This window comes from Lactuca serriola, chromosome 4, assembly GCF_051521515.1.
Source record: "Lactuca serriola cultivar US96UC23 chromosome 4, Lser_US96UC23_V15, whole genome shotgun sequence".
Taxonomy (NCBI): Eukaryota; Viridiplantae; Streptophyta; class Magnoliopsida; order Asterales; family Asteraceae; genus Lactuca; species Lactuca serriola.
The window spans coordinates 350,604,567-350,611,357 of NC_136411.1; positions in this window are offsets into that span (position 1 = coordinate 350,604,567).

Sequence of the window (6,791 nt, forward strand, 5' to 3'; positions counted from 1 at the left end):
GCATGCAAGGATTTCCAATGTACCAATTGCAATCGAAAAGGACACACAGTCCGGTATTGCAAGATGCCCCCACAACAAAACAAACAGGCCAATGACAACAACACCGGAACAAGCTGCACTTGTTACGGGTGCGGGGAAACCGACCATTTCAAATGCAACTGCCCTAAGTACAACAATTAGAACACATGAAGGGTCTTAACCATGGGGAAAGGAGAGGCGGTGCAAGATCCAACATTGGTGACTGGTACGTTTCCCCTCAACAACTCTTATGCGTGCGTTTTATTTGATAGTGGTGCCGAACAAAGCTTCGTAAGCCATAAATTCAAGCACTTATTAGATCAAAACCCTCACAAATTGAACGAAACTTATACGGTCGAGATGGCCAATGGTAAAACTGAATCAACCAACGACGTCTACGTAGGGTGCACACTAATGTTAAATAACCACTCCTTCCCATTCAGTTTTATGCCTGTTAATATTAGGAGATTTGATGTGATTGTTGGCATGGATTGGTTAAGCCCCCAGCATGCTGAAATTATGTGTCACGAGAAGGCCATTCGTCTTCACCTACCCAACAATGAAACCTTAATAGTTTATGGCGATAAACCTGGCTCAAACCTCTGACTCATTTCTTACATCCAAGCACAGAAGTGCCTGCATAAAAAGAAACCATGCCTTTCTTGCCCATGTCGTTGATAAAACAAAGGAGGATAAGAACCTTAATGATATTCCTGAAGTACATGATTTTCCTGACATATTTCCCGAGGAATTGCTTTGAATACCTCCCGAGTGCCAGGTCGAATTCTGAATCGATCTTGTACCTGGAGTCACTCCAATCGCCAAATCATCCTACAGGTTAGCTCCTGCCGAAATGCAAGAGTTATATAGTCAAATAAGCGAGCTTCTCGACATGGGATTCATCAGGCCGAGTTTCTCACCTTGGGGAGCTCCGGTTCTGTTTGTCAAGAAGAAAGATGGGTCTTTCAGAATGTGCATAGATTATCGAGAATTAAATAAGCTGACCGTCAAGAATCGATACCCACTTCCCTAAATCGATGATCTATTCGATCAACTCCAAGGAGCCAATTACTTTTCCAAGATAGATCTGAGGTCTGGATATCATCAGCTAAGAGTCCGAGAGGAGGATATCCCAAAGCCTGCTTTTCGTACCCATTATGGGCGTTTCGAATTCGTAGTCATGCCTTTTGGTCTCACAAACACACTCACAACTTTCATGGACCTGATGAACCGAGTCTGTCGGCCATTTCTCGACAACTTCGTAATTTTTTTTTTCAGTGATGATATACTCGTCTACTCTAAGAGTAAGGAGGAGCACAACCAGCACCTACGACAAATTTTGGGGACACTAAGAATGGATAAGCTTTATGCAAAGTTCTCCAAATGCAAATTCTGGATTCGTAAAGTAGAATTTATGGGTCATGTAGTCAGCGAAGAGGGAATACATGTGGACCCTACCAAGATTAAATCCATTGAAGGCTGGAAAACCCCAAGAACCCCAACATAAATTCGACAATTTTTAGGCCTTGCTGGTTATTACCGAAGGTTCATCCAGAATTTCTCCAAAATCGCCAAGCCTCTCACCGTGTTCACCCAGTAGGGTGCACCTTTCCTTTGGAATGACAAGCAAGAAGTTGCCTTCCAAACCCTGTAACAAGCCCTCTGTAGTGCTCCAGTGTTGTCTTTTCCAGAAGGAACAGAGGACTTTGTAGTATACTGCGATGCTTCTAACCAAGGGTTAGGTTGTGTGCTTATGCAACGAGGAAAGGTGATAGCATACACATCAAGACAACTAAAGACCCACGAAGTAAACTAGACCACCACGACCTCGAACTGGGAGTTGTGGCCTTCGCTTTAAAGATTTGGAGGTACTACCTATATGGTATAAAGTGCACTATTTTCACAGATCACAAGAGCCTCCAACATATCCTAAATCAAAAGGAATTGAACATGAGGCAACGAAGATGGGTGGAACTGCTAAACGACTACAAGTGTGAAATCAAATACCACCCAGGCAAAGCGAATGTAGTAGCCGATGCCTTAAGTCGAAAAGAGTACTCGGATCACCAAGTAAATACGTTGACAATGACCATCCATTCCCATATATCCTCACAAATCAAAGAGGCCCAGCAGGAAGGCTTGAAGCCGGAAAACGTCACCAATGAGGCATTGCGTGGAATGGAAAAGAGTTTGATGGTCAAAGAAGACAGAGCCTATTACCTTATGGACCGAATCTGGACACCGAGGTTCGGTGGATTTCGGGGCGTGATAATGAATGAGGCTCACAAAACAAGATACTCTATCCACCGGGTTCCGACAAGATGTACCTAGATATCAAACAACATTATTAGTGGCCGAATATGAAAGCGGAGATTACCACTTACGTTGGCAAGTGTCTCACTTGTGCCAAAGTTAAAGTGGAGTATCAGAAGCCCTCGGGTCTACTGCAATAACCCGAAATACCCAAATGGAAATGGGAGAGGATAACAATGGATTTTATAACCAAATTACCCAAGACGTTAGACGATTTGGATGCTATCTGGGTGATCGTTGATCGACTAACAAAATCTGCCCATTTCCTACCAATAAAGTAGACGTACAAAATGGAAAGACTAACACAGATATACCTGAAGAGGTAGTGAGGCTTCATGGAGTCCCCATATCTATTATCTCGGATCGGGATAGCAGATTTACCTCTCGCTTTTGGCAGTCACTCCAGAAAGCATTGGGAACCCGATTGGATATGAGCACTGCCTATCACCCTCAAACCGATGGCCAAAGTGAGAGAACTATTCAAACCCTAGAAGACATGCTCCGAGCATGTGTAATAGATTTTGGCAAAGCTTCGGATACTGACCTGCCCCTGGTTGAATTCTCATATAACAATAGCTATCACACGAGCATAGGAGTCGCTCCCTTTGAGGCCTTGTATGACCGAAAGTGCAGATCACCCCTTTGTTGGGCCGAAGTGGGTGACACCCAGCTGATGAGAGGGAAACTACCGAATAGCACCCTTACAGGGCCTGAGATCATCCGGGAAACAACCGTTAAAATCGTCCAGATCAGATCACGACTCCAAGCGTCCCGGGATAGACTTAAAAGTTACGCAGACAAAAGACGAAAGTCGCTAGAGTTCCAAGTGGGAGACCGCGTGTTACTGAAAATTCTCTCCCTAGAAAGGGACGATCCGCTTCGGGAAACACAGAAAGCTAAACCCATGATACATCGGACCATTTGAGATTCTTGCCCGAATTGTTCCGGTGGCCTATAGGCTGCAACTACCCTCCGAGCTCAGCAACATACACCCCGTATTCCATGTATCGAATTTGAAAAAGTGTTTATCGGATGAAACCCTCGTTATCCCTCTAGAAGAGAATCACATAAACGAGAACCTCCTATTCATCGAAGAACCGGTTGAGATAATGGATAGAGAAGTGAAGCGCACAAAATAGAGTCGCATCCCTATTGTGAAGGTCCGATGGAATGCAAAACGAGGGCCTGAATTCACTTGGGAACGCGAAGATCAAATGCTACAAAAGTACCCCCCACCTATTCGCTAAACCTTAAAGACTGCTTCAAAGCAAAATTTTGGGACGAAATTCCTTCAAGTGGGGGATGATGTGATAACCGGCAAGCTTCGGGTCAAGTCAAAGTCAAGTCAAGGTCAAAAAGTCAACTCGGTTAACTCAACTAGTGTTATATGTTAGGAATTTATTTATGTTTATTAATGTATGACTATAATTTCTAATGCAAAGTGTTGGGTATTTTATGTTGCGTCATGGGCTTTATTTTGTATATCCGGATTGGGCCTGTCCATCCGTGATTATTAATTAGGGTTAAGATATAAATAGTGCATGCATGTATGCCTTAGATACGTTCGTAATTATTATCATTATTGTTTTTCTAACCCTAAACACCTCTACAGTCGAAGTTCTTAATCGAGCTCTTCTGAGGTGTTCAAACTTAATCATTCGACATCAGTTAAACCATTCTTGTGTTCTTCATTACGTCTTTAATTGTTTTTCTGCTTAAAATCTATCGATCCTACTAGAGCTTAGTTCTAACAATTTGTATCAGAGCAGGAGACTGTGTGATCAATACACATCCCTTCTGTTTGAAGAATTCTTTAGGGTTTCCGCTTTTATCGAATATAAAGAAGTCGTCTTCTTCTTGTTGACGGTAACTCTTGTGTTTGATAAAACCCTAATCTCAAGTTTGCAGGTATGATTCTAGCAGTTCTAAGGAAAGGCTCATCATGTCTCACGACGATTCTCAAACACATCCCATCAACATCTCCAACAGCATTGGATCCACTACAAGGGTTCCCATTCTTTACACTCAAGACTATGAAGTGTGGGCACATCACTTTGAAGATTACGTAGTTGGATATGAGGATAATGGTTATCTCATCTAGGAAGCTATCACGCAAGGGCCGTTTGTTCACTCTGGAACGAACAGGACAATGAAGACTCAAAAAGAATATAATGAGCTTGTGGCGGACGTAGATAAGATGCCACAAGATGAAAAGGACAATGTGCTATGTAATGTCAAAGCCAAGAGAATGATCAGATTCGCATTGCAATCTGACACTTTTCGGTTAGTTGGTTCATGCACGACGGCTAAAGAAATCTGGGATAGGTTAAAAGAACTCTACTCAACCGATGAGGATCTAGAACACTCAATCCAAACCTTGTTGCTCTCAGAATTTGGAGTTTTCGAACAGAAACCTGAAGAGAAACTAATACAAACCTTCGATCACTTCAATCATCTCCTTAGGAAGATGATCAAGCATGGTATTGAAAGAAAATTGATCGAGCAAAAGGTAACCTTCATGAATGATTTAAGACCAGAATGGATGGCAGTGGTTTCAACAGTGAAAGCTCACGAACAATTTAAATCATACTCGCTAGCAAAACTGGTGGGTATACTTAAATCCCATGAGAGTGTGGTAACCAAGGAGGCGAAGATAGTTTCGGGTGTGGCATCGCTGGCCCTTGTCTCAAAAGGAAAAAGAGTTGCAGAAGAAGAGGAGGATTCAGATATGTCTGATGTGACCTTACAGGCGAAGAATACGCAATGATGGTCACCAACCCAAAGAAGTTTGCACGAAAGAAGTTCCCTGTCAATAAGAACAGAAACTGGAAAGGAGTTACAGTTCTAAGAAGGTGAAAGAAGAAACGAAGAATACCTCTCATAAGGATGATGACAAGAAGGAAAGCAATATTGCAGGAGACTCTGGATTCGACTGCAATTACTGTCATGGCAAGAACCACTTTGCCAAATATTGCATGTTGAGGAAGATGATTGAGAAAAGGGACGGTGAAGATGATGAGGCGTATTACATGCGAAAGTTGGAAGAAATAATGAAAAAGAAGGCAACTAATAGTTCTATGAATGCCTTGATTGTGCAGGAAAATATGGAGGAAGATGAGTTCGGTGGCGTTGAAGTCTGGTCAACCGATTCTGAGGATGAAGAAGTGAGAAAACCCACACATGGAAAAGCTTATGCGGCTAGAGAGACTGGTTCGGCTGGAAAATATTTGATGGTTACAGCTGAAAGACCAACCAAAGGTGAGTATAAGGAGCCGAACCTGACTGAGGACAAATGCTTTGCAGCCAAGCCCATGAGTGAGAAGATCAACGACTGTGATCGACTGATCAAAAAGGTACAATCCGTCATTGAATCACTTAAAGTTCTGATAACAAATTATAAAGAAGAATTAAATGAACTAAAATTTAAATTTTCTAACTTAAGTGGTAGTCTCATGCAAACTCACTCAGCGAACTCTAACCTAACTAACCAACTCAGCAGGGTGTCTTCGAAGAGTGAGGAGAGAAGGATGAGGATTGAGCTGAAGGAAATAGAGTTAAATAGGGCTAGGGATGAGATTATTTATTTGCAACGAGACAATTTAAAGTTTTTAAAACAACGGAATGATTTTTGCTTGATTGCTAAATGCTTATATACGAATATTGCTCAGTTGCACTTAAATTGTGAAATAGGGAAAAAGATTCATAAGATGATCTTAGCCTTCCTTGATTTAAGGAGGATGGGGTCATCGCTGAGTGTGAATCAATAATATCCTCAGAAGAGACATCCATCACTTATAAAATCGGACTAGATAAGATAAAGACCTTTATTGACTCTAAGGAACACAAGTGTATGCTCAAAAATCTTTTAGATGAAAATGATAGGTTGAAAATTAAGTCCGAGACCATTCAATCATTTGACTCGTCTAACGCCAAATTAATTTCAGAACATAAAATGAATTTAGAAAACATGTCTAAATTTGATGAGGAAAGTGAGATGAGCGAAATCTCGGTGGAAGATGTGGTTGATTGCTATGAATTTATGAAGAAGGAAACCGAGAATGAAAAACCCATCATATCTGAGAACTCGGTTGAATATGCTCGCCTGTCAAAGGACAAGCCGCAAAAACTCAAAGAGAAAGTGATGGTTTATCAGAAAGTTCAAACTGTGCCAAATCAGGTATATGCTGTTACAGGAGTCACTGAAAAACAAACAGCATAATTGAAAATCTTGGTCGACGCAGACAATGCTGAAGGATGCGACGATTACTTCTGGTCTGCCCCTATCGATAATGCAGACGAAACCGTCGGCTTATCGGAGCGAACCTCGTGGAGGGTAAAAAGTAGATACGTTGCTGAACCCATCAATAAGCCCTCAAATTTTGATAAACCAAGCACGAGTGGAACAAAAGAGATACCAGAAGAACCAAAGAAAGTATCCAATGTATCTTCCAAGACAACCG